Raw genomic sequence first — 14,580 nt, 5'->3', positions numbered from 1 at the left:
CTCCTATTTTGAATATGCTGAAGATTTTTTTTAAAGATGTAAGAGGTCATAGTATTGGGTATTCAGCTGCAGTCATAAACATGGGAACTATGTATACCAAATTTCAGTATTTAATCAACTATAGGTGGAATTATGGAACCATCAGTTGTTTCAAGTTTTAAGTTTTCTCAAAAGAAACATTTTAGTTGATAAATTTAGTGGTTAAATCTATTATCAGTTATTCAGTTCAGTAACAAGATTAATTATTAGTGGTAGCATCTATTATCAGTTCAGTAACAAGATTAATTATCAGTGGTAGCATCTATTATCAGTTCAGTAACAAGATTAATTATTAGTGGTAGCATCTATTATCAATTGTCTCTACTAGCATCAGCTATTTCCCCCACTCAGCAAGTGCATAATGAATTCTAATTATATTGTTGTACTTTTGAATCATTGAAATTGATGAACTAATTTGTAAACTCATGTGTAAATGAATAATTATAAAATATAAAAAAATTATTTGCGAGAGGTTGAATTTACCCCCTCTTTAAGATTGGAGGGAATGGTCACTCGCCATGATCATTCTTTTCATTCTAATGTTTTTTTATTGTTAATAGCTAACATTAAAGTTTACTTTTTATTTTCATTTTATCACTTTTAATTATTTGAATTTTGTGGTGTAGCATAGCTACTTACTTATTAACACTATAATAATTAACCTGTGCTATTAGTATTGTGTGAATTAAACTTGATATTGTCTGAGCAATGTTTTTCGCTTCTAAAACAGAATATTTTTGCTTTATTTTTAGCCTTTGCATCTTAGACCACTTGGGTTCAAAAGCTCCCGACAGTGGTGATTCTAGACTTCTTCTAATTTGTTGGCCTGGCATTTCCTGCCTTGTTTGATCCTACCTACTTGATAGCTTTCTTTCTTGGAAGAAGAAGATAATGGGATCTAGGGAGCTTTAATTGGGATGGTTATGTTTTGAATCATACGTTTCTAGAATTAAAAACTCAGATTCTTGTGAGACGTGTATAATTTTGTAGATATGGTATGATTGGCTTCTCATCCAATACACTTTACATTTTATTTCTCCTCTATAATTTTCAAACTTAACAAATCATTTTCCTAAAGAAATTTGTACTTGATTTACATCTTTATGAATTCCCCTCCTATTTGTAGTCTATCTGTATTGCTGAGAATTAAGTTTTTTTTTGTTATTATTGATGGGTGTGAGCTCAATTCAGTTTGATCTTTCAGTTTCTGGCTTCTACATGGAGACGTGGCTTCGTTTGTCCTGCAATGTGATTTATTGTTTGGTTTGCTTGAAACTCCTTGTTGCTTTAGGAGATTTAATTAAGATAAAGAAAAAAGTATAGTTAGATTTGAAGGAGAAAGTATGATGAAATGGATATCATCGTGTTGAGATGAAATATGAGCCTTGGATGATGCCTTAACTCCCAAGAGTGGGATGTTAAATGAACATTTTTTTTGAGAGTATGCATTGGCGAATTAATTTTTTCTCCTGTTGGCAAAATTATTTATCTATATGTAGGTACATTTTAATCATGCCAGAATTATGGCTTACCTTGGGTTTTCATGTGATGGGTTTATATTCTTCATTTAATTTAATTTATACATGATTCCTCTCATGTTTCAGTAGCATTTAGGGAATTTTCACTTTTAATGAAAATTAATTAAGCTGTTGTAGAATCATAGAATAAACAAAAATCTAAATCATTTTATTCTTATTTGTAATAATTTCATTTTGCTTGAAGTATGTCTATGACTTTAAACATTTATATATTGTGTCTTATGTTTATTTCATGTGTGATTGAACTAATGTTGTGTAAAATTGTTTACTCTATAATATGTGGTTGAACTTTGTGTTGCATGTTTTGAACTTTTCCCATATGCACTTTGTTACAAATCCTTGTAAGAGTATGTTAGCGTAAAATGTGTGAAGTGAAATAATATTGCATGAAGTGATTCTTTCTTTAAACTTTTACATTCATTTTGCATTTGAAGAGTGTTTTTGGAAAAACTTTCATGCTACCTTTAGAGTGCACTAACTTTGACTTTGATTGGACATTGACGCTCATATTTTCTATATTTTTATGACTTGTTTGAACTTATGTATTTACTTGTGTGACAACTATTAATGTGCCCCTTTTTTGTGTTTGTATTTTGGTATATTTTGCATTTGCTTTGTATGAGTGTGAATGATGTTTGAACAAGTTGTGTGAAATATGTCTTAACTTTGACTACTTTTTATTGTGCTTGTACATGTTTGAACTTTTCATCCACATTGTGTGACTTATCAACATTCGAAATGGTTGAACTTTGGATTTCCTTCACATGTATTTGTATTACTATTGCAAATGTTTGAATTACAATTGATGTTGATTATGTGTTTCCTTCATGTTTCTTCTACATATGATTGAATGTTAGCATTAACTTCATGTGATGTGTCTATGATTCAACTTTGACATTCAATTTGTATGGTGTGTGTTTTCTCTATGTGTAACATGTCCAATAACTTAGGCATTTTCTTTATCTTATGTTGTTTAAAAGTTAAAGTTTGGTATGTACTTTATGTGGTGTTTGTTTGAACTAAGTTTTGGATTCATTGCATGTGTGCATATTGGAAAGAACGTTAACATTAATTATTGCGATCATGTTATGTGGAGTGTCTAAGACAACTTTTATTTGAACCTTTTATGAACCATGTGAACAAAAAAATGCAATAATGTATGTATTCATTGTCCAATACAAGTATACATTTGAAACCTAACTTTGTGTGGTGTGTTTAAAATAAATTAGACATTTACTTTGGGTTGCATATGTGCCTTATATTTTGTCTTATTTGTATGGTATGTTTGTACTTTTCCATGTTGTATGACTTCAACATTCATTGTATTTGTGTGATCGATGTGAGGTATATTTGGAAGTAATCATGTATGCATTTGCTAGCATGTGTGCATGAGTTTGTCTAACATTTTGTGTGTGGGTGGGTGTGCATGGGGTTGTGAGGATGCTTATGTTTAGGTTTGTGCGCATGTGGTTGGGTGCACAAGCATGTGCTTGTTGAAAAGAACCTTTAACATTAATTTTTGCTATCATGTTCTGTGGAGTGTATAAAACAACTCTGATTTGAACCTTATGTGGAATGTGTATACAAAAAGTTGCAATAATGCATTCATTGTCTGTTGTAGGCGTACATTTGAAATTTGACTTTGTGTGTCTAGAATAAATTTGAGTGGAATATTTGTGGTATGTTTGTACTTTTCCATATTTTATGAATTCAATACATGTTTAATTTTACTTAGTGTGAGGTACGCAAGAGGGAGAGGGTGTGTCTACACATGTGCGTATGCATGTGTATGTCTAATACTATGTGTGTGGGTGTGTGTGCATATGGGTGAGTGCATATGTGTGTGAGGGATTGATTGTGTGGGTGTGTGCTCACCTGTGTATGTGCATGAGAGTGTGTGTGTATGTATGTGAGTGCACGCATGCGTGTCCAAGTGTAGATATGTATGTGCATGTTTGCATGAGAGAGAGAGAGAGAGAGAGAGAGAGAGAGAGAGAGAGAGAGAGAGAGAGAGAGAGAGAGTACGTGTGTGTGTGCGCGCGCGTGTGCGTGCATATGCATGGGTATTTATATGTGGATTGATTGTGTGGGTGTGTGTACATGCATGAGAGGTTGTATGCATGTATGTGGTGTGTGTGCACATGTGAGTGTGCATGCTTGAGTGTGCTTGTGAGTGTGGCTATGTGTGTGCGTGCATGCATGTATATGTGTACATGTGCATTGTATATCTATGTGTGTACTATTGTGTTTTCATGTTTGTGTGTATATATATAGGTTCATGTGTGTCAAAGAGTGATTGTGTGTATATACTTGTATATTTGAGTGAGGGTGGGTGAGTTTGTGTATATTTGTGTGTGCATTGTCATGTGTATGGACATGCATGTGGGCATGTGCATGCATGCCTAGGTGTGTTTGTGTGGGTGGTTGTGTTTGTGTATATGTATGCATGTGTGTGTCTAGTACTGTGCATGTAGGTGTGTGTGCATATTGGTGGGTACACATGTATATGTGGTGTGTGGGTGTGCATGTATGAGATATTGATTGTGTGGGTATGTGTGAACCTATGTGCACATACATGAGGGATAGTGTACATGTGTGTTGGTGTGTGTGCACATGTGCATGTGTATGCCTAAGATGCTTGGAAGGGTGGCTATGTATGTGTGTGTGCGTGCGCGCATGTTTGTGTGAGTTCATGAATATGTGTGTATGTGCATTTGCATTGCATATATATATATGTGTGTGCATGCTAGTGTGTTTTCATGTTTGTGCATATGCATATGGGTGCATGTGTGTTAAAGAGAGATTGTGTATATGCTTGTGTATTTGAGTGAGAGTGAGTGGGCTTGTGTATATGTGTGTGTGCATATATGTATGCAAGGGAGAGAGAGAGAGAGAGAGAGAGAGAGAGAGAGAGAGAGAGAGAGAGAGAGAGAGAGAGAGAGAGAGAGACCCAATTAGGGAAAGGGCCTCCTAATAAGGATTAAGAACAACCACATTGAGTGTGTGTGCATATATATATGCAAGGGAGAGAAAGAGGGACCCAATTAGGGAAAGGGCCTCTTAATAAGGATTAAGAAGAACCAGACTAAGACAAAGGGGTCCACAAAAGGAAGGTCAACCATATTATTATAACTCAAATTATTTTGAAAGACCCATCCAATCATCCTTGTACACATCAACCATCCAAACAATGAGAAGAAATTGTGTGTGACTACTTGTGTATTTGAGTGAAGGTGGGTGGGTTTGTGTATATGTATATGTGTGCATCTTCATGTGTATGGACGTGTGTTAGAAGCATGAATGTTGATGATACTTTTATGAGGGAAAGGGCCTCCTAATAAGTGTTAAGAACAACCACACTAAGACAAGGGGTCCACGAAAGGAAGGCCAACCATATTATTATAACTCAGTATTTTGAAAGACCCATCCAATCATGTGGTATCATCCTTGTACACATCAACCATCCAAACAATGAGAAGAAATTGTGTGTGACAACTTGTGTATTTGAGTGAAGGTGGGTAGGTTTTTGTATATGTATACGTGTGCATCTTCATGTGTATGGATGTGTGTTAGAAGCATGAATGTTGATGATACTTCTATGAGGGAGTATTCTAGAAACATGATTAGATCATTCTCATGATGATATATTACATTCATGACTATGTTTGTCATTGATGTCAAGATAGCAGTTTTCTGTGGTATCTGGCAGGAGAACAACAGAAAGATCAAGTTGGTACGGATCAACAATTGAACATTTTCACTAAGCGAGGTTAAAGGGAGATATTGCTAAGTGTCTAGTATATGCAGATAACCTCAGAAGCATAAGATATTAATTCTAGAAGAAGTTATGTAAGTTTTGATGAAGACTATTCTGAGATAGAGTTTACAGAAGCATGCTTTGGTAAACTTGTTATATCTCTCAGCAGAGTTGTTATTATGAGAAGCTGAAGTTAAATGTGAAGAAGACGTTATGAAGATGATGTAGCTAAGCTTGCTCACCATAATATTACATGTATGAAAATTTATTCAAGTTACAAGGAAAAAGATTAATGTTATTGCTAAGTGTAACATGTTCTTAATGAGGTCCTTAATAATTAATTAAGGTGGTGTAATAGCTGACTCAGGGAATTGTTTTATAGATTTTGTATAAGGGAAGGACATTTTCCTTTATCATGCAATGATGTAAGTGAATGATTGTAAGCAACACAAAGTGTGGAATGTGAAGATAAGCAGAGTAGGGCGAAGGTGAAGGAAACTTTGTTTTCGAGGTTTAATGTGTGATACAAAATTTGATATTTGGATCTGAGGTTCATGACTTGATCTACAAGGTCTAATAGTGATTGGTCCAGTTGACAGGATATAGGAAAGAAGTTAAGTATAATACAGACAAGTATTCTGTAAGGAATAGTTGAGAGATCGATTGGACAGTGAGTTCAGTGGTCTTGCCCCATAACCTATTTAGAAAGTGGGTCCTTCTGTCTTCCACAACTCCTAACAGGGTTGGAATATCCTAAGAGGGATTCAAAGTCTCCTGACAGGGACTCATATGTATGAAATGTTGTAATAAATTCCTAATAGGGTCCATCCTCTAACAAATAATATTTATATTAGTACATCATCTTGTGGGCATCATTCCCACCAGGGTTTTCCTGATCAAGGGTTTCCCTAGTAAACATATTTGGTATAATTGAGTATGCACATCTTGTTATAATTGTTGTTTGCTTTGGTTTAATGGTTAAGATTATTTAAGGTTGATCAATGTTTTAATTATTGGATAACTGATTCACCCCCCCTCTCAGTTATCTTGGTGGACTATTGTTTCTAACTGTGTGTGTGTGTGCAAGGGAGAGAGAGGGACCCAATTAGGGAAAGGAAAGGGCATCCTAATAAGTATTAAGAAGAGCCACACCAAGGCAAGGCTCTACAAAAGCAAGGCCAACCACATTATTATAACCCAAAGTATCATGAAAGACTCGTCCAATCTTGTGGCAACATCCTACACAACTGGATAGGAGGAAATCCATGGGACACACATCAACCATCCAAACAATGAGAAGAGATGATTCCTCAAACCCATGGGAATTATGGCCCCTTATCACATGCAACTTCCTTTCTCATAGTGTCAACTCCTAACACACCTTCAAAGAAACAATTTGAACAAATCCTAACACACCTTCAAAGAATCAATGTGAAAAATGGACTCATAGAGGGAGGGTGCTTCCAACATAATATGGTTTCCAACACAATGTTCAAAAGGAGCTCATCCTTGTATTTCCTCATGCACCAAATATCCTCCCATTTTTTCTACCTACAATACCTTTACCATTCTCATCCTTAATAACTTATGATCTATTGGGTTTCAAGACCCCCCTCTCCCTCTTTCATTGTCACTCTCACTTACACATGTTATCAAATATTATTTGAATTTTAAAATTAATTTAAACACACATAACATTAGAATATTTTATGTTTTCAATTCATCATTTTCTTATTTATTGTTTCATTATTTATAAAGCATTAAGGGAAATAAGAAAATATGTTTGAACAAACACAAAGAATACAAAGTGAAGTTCAAATAATTAGCTTACTTTGCATTTCACATAAATAGAAACACACACACACTAAAAAAAAAAACATGGAGATGCACAATGAAACACACTCACATTCACAGACATTTTTTGTCACACATGAATGCAAATTCTCTTCACAAGCATGGACATAGGCACATGCCCACGCGTGCACACAAAAATTCATGTACACACACAAAAGCACAAGTCCATATCATGCACTCTTGTGCCCATATGCAAGCACACATGCCAATGCCCATACCCATACCCATGTTGACAAACACATAACACACCACAAACATGCATCCTCACAACCATATATATGCCTACACTTAACTGTCAATGCCCATGACCACAAACCAACACATACATATCCCCATACTTATGTCTACACACATGCACCCATATTCATAAAGAAACCTATTTGAACACATTGATTCTAATGTTCATACACACACCCACACACATGTGAATGGACAACCCCACACCCACATACAACCACATGTGTATCTATGCCTAGATGCATAGGCCCCCACACACACCCATAACACAAACACATAACATGCAACAAACATGCATCCTCACAACCACATATATGCCTACACTTACCCACCATACCCATGACCACAAACCAACACATACACCCCATACTTTTGTTAAACACATGCACCCACATTCATACAGATACCTATTTGAACACATTGATTCCCTTGTTCATATGCACACCCACACACATGTGCATGGACACCCCCACACACACATACACCCATGTGTAACTATGCCTAGATGCACACCCCTACACAAAACCATAACCATAGTCACATCTTGAGTTCATGCCCTTCCCCACACATGAACACACATCCACACTAATTTCCTTATTTCAAAGAAGCTCCACAAAAAGAAAAAAAAGAAGTTAAGTTTGAAACATACATCACACAGAAATACAACAAAAATAGAGAAAATTTCAACGTTAACTTGTTGCATATAGAGATTTTCTTAAACATGGCATACTTAAAACACACACTAAGGAAAATTGAGAATCAAACTAATTCATAGACACATCACACAAAGTTAATGCCAAATTTCACGTCCAAATGCCACACCCAAGGGAATGTAAAAAATGTATCAAACACACCTGCAAATATAACATGGATTTTGTTAAAATATGAAAAAGTAAAGCATACACCACATGACTACACTGCAAATCTTAAACACACATGAAAGAAACCCAGAGTTCATATAATGTGAATGTGAAGGTTTAAACATGCACACACACAAAAAAAAGTTGTTAAAGTTGTATAAGTGTATAGAACCATCACTTGAGACCTTGTGGTGATCTCTGCTTGATCGAGACACCTTCCAATATGATAGAGACAATTTTAAGCATACAAGTAATTTTGCAAATGTCAGAAAATCTAATAGTGAAGGAAACATGAAGGTATCTAAGATACTAACAAAATTTCATCCGATTGATATATTAAGATACTCTTTTTCTTATCTTAATTAAATCTCCAAAAGTAAAATCTTATCATGTTTCCTCTGAACGATCTTAACCTGCAAGGAATTTAGGAACCAAACTAAACCAAGCTCCAATATATCAATCATAACAAAGACAAGCTCATCATACAACACAATCCCTTGGAGCAAACTTGGATGGCAGAAGGGAAGCGAGAAAAGGAAGGGAATTCATAAAGATACAAATCAAGTACAAACTTCATAAGGACACCAATATATACAAACTTCATTAGGAAATAATAAAGCAACAAACAAGGCAGGAAAATGCAAAGCTAATAGGTCAGAAGAGGACTAAAAACCACCAATGCCAAGAGCTTGTAAATCCAGGTGGACCTTTTTAAATAGATTATTTAATAACTTGAATTTGGTAACTAAAAGGAGTGGAACTGCATCTATGACTTCAAAGATATAGTTTGATTACATCTAGAAGGTGTGAAGGAAATGGCATAAAAATAATGTTTTAGAAGTGGAATATGATGCTCAGTCAGTACCAAAATTCAAATCCACTTCAATAGTCAATCAATATTCAAATACATAGTTTCAAAACTAAAATACATTAAAAAAATATGTTTAGATTACAACAAAGTACATACTAATAACATATTTTACAATGTTACATCTTAACTAAAAGAGATTGTAGTAGTTTAAAAATCAAACAAATAAAAAGTAAATTTAAATGTTATTCAATATGAAAAACAAGAAGAAACATAAAGGCTGAACAGAATGATCATGGCCTATATGACCATTCTCTCCAGTCTTAAGGAGGGGGCAAATTCAACCCCTCAGAGATTTTTAAAAAATTGTATTAAACAATAAATTCATGTAGATATAGATTTACAAATTAATTGTTCCATTTCAAATAACTAATTTGAAAGTATACTACAAGCATCAAATTCAATTGAATATGCTATCACAATACCACATTACCACTTATAATAAATATTAAAACCCAATGGAACAATTGATAATGGATAATAGATTTAACCACCAAATCTATCAACTAAAATGTTTCTCTCAACATAAGAACTTCATTGGAATGACCAAGAAAACAAAACAATTAGTGTAGCGTGGTTCCATGATTCTAACTATAGGAGATTAAAGCCCACTCATCATAATAAATGGCTTTGTATACAGAGTTAAGATCTAAACCCAGACCTGTGCTCTCATTATATTTATATCTGTAGTTGAACACCACTTTTTAGATAGTTTCAGTATGGGAACGTAACATGCTTGTGGGATTCCCCCATTTCAATTACAAAACTTAAAGGAAAATTATCAGTGTACTCAAAGAACAAGAATGAGCAAAAGAAAATCATCAATATATTCAAAAGACAAGCTTGAATAACAATTGAAAGTTTCTTATACCCCAAAGCTTTGTGAGAGCTTCAAACATATAGTTTGATTGCATCTAGAAGGTGTGAAGGAAATGGCTCAATGAAAGCATATAAATAATGTTTTAGAAGTGGAATATGATGCTCAATCAGTATCAAAATTCAAATATAGAGTTTCAAAACTAAAATACATTAAAAAAAAGTCCAGATTAAAACAAAGTACATATTAATAACATATTTTACAATGTTACATCTTAACTAAAAGAGATTGTAGTAGTTCAAAAATTAAATAAATAAAAAGTAAATTTAAATATTATTCAATATGAAAAATGACAAGAAACATAAAGATTGAATAGAATGATCATGGCCTATGACCATTCTCTCCAGTGTTAAGGAGGGGGCAAATTCAACCCCTCACAGATTTTTTTTTTTTTTTTTTTGTATTAAACAATAAATTCATATAGATATAGATTTACAAATTAGTTGTTCCATTTCAAATAACTGATTTGAAAGTATACTACAAGCAGTCAAATTCAATTGAATATGCAGCCACAATACCATTGCCAATAAATATTATCAACTAAAATGTTTCTCTCAATATAAAAAACTTCATTGGAACAACCAAGAAAACAAAACAGTTCCCTGTCTGGGTCGGGCTCCCTAATCTTCTGTTACATCTTTGGCAAGATTCGATTTTTGAAACTATTGGGAATGCTATTGGGGATTTCTTATATGTGGATGCTGACACTTTAGATATTCTCCATTCGACCTGTGCTCTCTTTCTTGTAGAATTGGATATTTCTAAGGGCCTTCCTGAGGCGATTTGCTTGGATCCCTCGAGGGGTTCTTGGACACAATTGTTGGATTACGAGGGTATCCCTTTTCATTGTAGGAAATGCCACTTGACGAGTCATCTTGCTGCTCGCTATGCTGTTGGGAAATCCAAATCTAGGCGACCACCTTCTTGGTGGTCAAAGGCCTCTTTTGAGCACTACACGGTGAAACATTCCTTGGTTGCTCCTGAGGATTCTGAGGCTGAGGCTAGCTCTGAGCTGGTGGCTAAGGAGGATGCTCTAGCGAAACTTTCCTTGGATGCTTCTAAGGATTCTGTGGCTGAGGATTGCATTCATTCCAAGCTGGTGGTGGAGGTGGATGCTTTGGTCACTACCCCTGGTTCCAAATGTCCCTCCTAAGGGTTAGACATCGTCTGATTCTCTCACGGAGGTTGTTGCAGCTTCTGCATCCCCTAGGTTCCTCGGGTCTTTGTCTTCTAAGGCTTGGGTTGCTGAGGCTGCAAAGATTGAGGACGGTTGGATCATGGTTAAATGGAAGAAGTCTAATTCTTCTGCCCCCCCTTTGGATAGGGCCTTCGGTTGGGTAAGGGAAAATTCATATCAAAAGGAAAATCTTAAGTTTCCTTATGTTGACTGGTTTTTTGTGATGGTGAACTAGTTGCTTTACTGGTTCATTGGATATTGGTTTGGGAGGTTTTTTAGGTTGTTGTTCTAGTCTGTTGACTTTCCAAGTTCCAATATTGTTTTGGTTGATTTTTTTGGTCATATCTGTTGGTCTCAGGTCCCTATAAAACTTGATTTAGTTGTTTAGCTGGTTTCAAGTCCTTTTTAACCTGGTCGTGCTTAAGGGTTTATCTTTCTCTTAGATGTAAAGGGTTTCAGGGCCCCTTCAAAACTTTCTTTTATCTTAATCTAAAACCAAGAAAACAAAACAATTAGTGTAGTGTGGTTCCATGATTCTAACTATAGGAGATTAAAGCCCACTCATCATAATAAATGGCTTTGTATACAGAGTTAAGGTCTACACCCAGACCTGGGCTCACATTATATTTATATCTGTAGCTAAACACCACTTTTTAGATAGTTTCAGTATGGGGATGTAACATGCTTGTGGGGTGCCCTCATTTCAATTTCAGGCTTCCTACAAAACTAAAAGGAAAATTATCAGTGTATTCACAAAACAGGAATGAGAAAAAGAAAATCATAAGTATATTCAAAAGACAAGAATAACAATTGAAAGTTCCTTATACCACCAACATATCTAGATGCAGACAATAACATAAAACAAGAAAATGAACTACTCCCCGTTTCCATTCCAAAACAAGCTAAAAATATGTCACCATCTTCTATAGGTGAATTTGAAACCTACAACAATGAAAACAAATATCTTATATCTTGCATAGTATTGATGAAATAGAGATGGAACTCTTTAGCATTAATATAGATACAATAATAATTCTACAACCAATTTCAGGATAAATTAGGATACATTAATCTGTTTCCTCGCTACATTTGATTGCTGACCCCAAAGCTTTGTGACAACCATAAATGATCTGAGAATCCCCTAGAAAAAAGTCCAATTCATACACAAAATCTCATAGTAGAAGCTCAGGGAAAACTTGTCACACAAAAAAATTCAAAATACAGAGACATTTGATTTCAGAGGACAAAGAGTTTTATTACATGAAAAACCCACTTCACATGAAAAGATTATTAGAAACATGTAATAATTACTAAAATGTCATTGCCAATAAACAATTGATCAATTGATTGACATGTTCCTATTTAATGTAGGTTATCATGCTCATTTTAATATTCATATAGTAAATTATTGCAATTTGGATTTAAAAATCAATGAGCTAATATAATAGATAAAATGAAAGATATTATTAAAAAATTCTCAATAATTTTACAGAGTTGATTCTCCTCATTATTTCCGAAGGTCAAAGTTGTAAATACTTGAACCACCCTAAAGAGTACTAGATCTACTAGTGGAATTCAATGCAATGAAATAGAAGTATTTCTTACATTTTAGACGAATGCACGAATGTACATGATTACCTGTTGTTAGGGATTTTTTAGCGGTTGCTAAGAGTTCCTCGGTTCCTAAGATAAGTTGATCATTACGCCCTGATATCCACTAAATTGTGGTTGAAACTGCACAAATCATAAAATTTGTGAAAGTGGGCGTGAAAAGGAATGAGGCTGATAAAACTAGCAAATAACAAAAAAAACTTCATTAGCAAAACACAAAACAAACTGCATTAGGGTTATATCATTAGAAAATAACAAAACAGGGTGCATTAGATTGATCAAATTACCTACAAATTTGACCTCGGCCTTGATATCTGAACTTTGCAGGATAGGAACCATTGAGAATTGAAAATCAATTTCACAAATTGGCATCTCATAAGCATCACCAAAACCACATGGGCCTAAAAAAATAGAGGACTTGAATTGGTTGCGTAAAGTGTCAAAGGACAAACCCTCAAACCATTACACCCTTGCTGACTACAACAAGAAAGGTAAGGTTCCTTATATAAGAACTTCCCTAATGGTAATAGAGTTTTTCCAATAGTAATACTAGCTTTATGGACCAAGAGAGTTGTTGACATGGCTCCATTCCATTCAATTTGGATTAAAGCACACATTTCCTTTAGAACCGTTGGATTTTTTTTGTCTTTTTTAACAATAGTAGTGCTTTTTTAAGCAATAGACAAGCCTAATAGAGCCGTTGCAACCCAACCATGGTTAACCTAACCAACAGCCATGGATTAACTAGAGTCGAATCAAATTTACTTTAAAAAAAATATACACCCAAATTTCTAAATAAAGCATTTTTGTTCTTTTTAAAATAGTATTCCTAGTTCATGATTATGTGGCTGATTTCTACTTTATTTAATTTATAGGTAGTACATTTTGGCATGTAGGCACAGATTTTGTTGGGTATAGGAAAGAGACACTTAGGGCCCATTTGGTTGCTACAATACAACCAAAATAGGTGTAGAAAATTAGAATACAATTTTAATTCCTTGTTTGGTATGCAAAATTGGAATTGGGTATATGAAAACGTATGCTCATTTTAGCCCCAAAATGATCTTTTATCACTTCGAAAAAATACTTGTTATTGGAATAGGCCATTCCTATTCCCAATCTGATTATTCCAAAATTAATAATCTTGTTGGATCTGTCATTACGCGTGCGGGTATGTTTGATACTTTTGGTGGGAAGAAATATTCCGGCTCATTTGTTCAAGGTTGAAGCATTTTAGGGCAATGTTTTACATTTGGTTTGGTTGCGAGCAACATTTTACACCAGAGCATTGAACATGCATACTTATGAACTATGGTTTTGTTTTGCTTCATTTCCTAGAATGGGTATGTAGATTTCCATTATTTTTTGGGAACTTGGGTTTTGTTTATGTTTGCTTCTTCTGCAATGTACCCATTGCGACTCATTGTTTGTTGCCATTTTTGAAACCAAATACACATGGGGTTCTATGAATAGAACTTAAAATTGGTTTTGAAATTATGTTGCAGGGTGTGTGACTTCAGTTCCAACTATTGGTGAATGTGGGTTGTGATTTAAGGAGTGCACGATGTCAAATATGGTGTGGCATTTCTTGTAGCAGACATTTTTGGGAGCATCATCGTACCTGTAGTCATCTTCAGGTTATATGCATTTTAATACACTTTTACTTGCACTTTCGCCATTTCCCTTTGTTGCCCTATCCAAAACAACAACAAGCAGTAATAAGTGAGACAATATTCTATTCATGTGACCTTTTGTTCTTTTT

This window comes from Cupressus sempervirens, chromosome 3, assembly GCF_028749045.1.
Source record: "Cupressus sempervirens isolate cs-2001-9-10 chromosome 3, ASM2874904v1, whole genome shotgun sequence".
Lineage (NCBI taxonomy): Eukaryota > Viridiplantae > Streptophyta > Pinopsida > Cupressales > Cupressaceae > Cupressus > Cupressus sempervirens.
Note: the sequence above shows the minus strand (reverse complement) of the source record.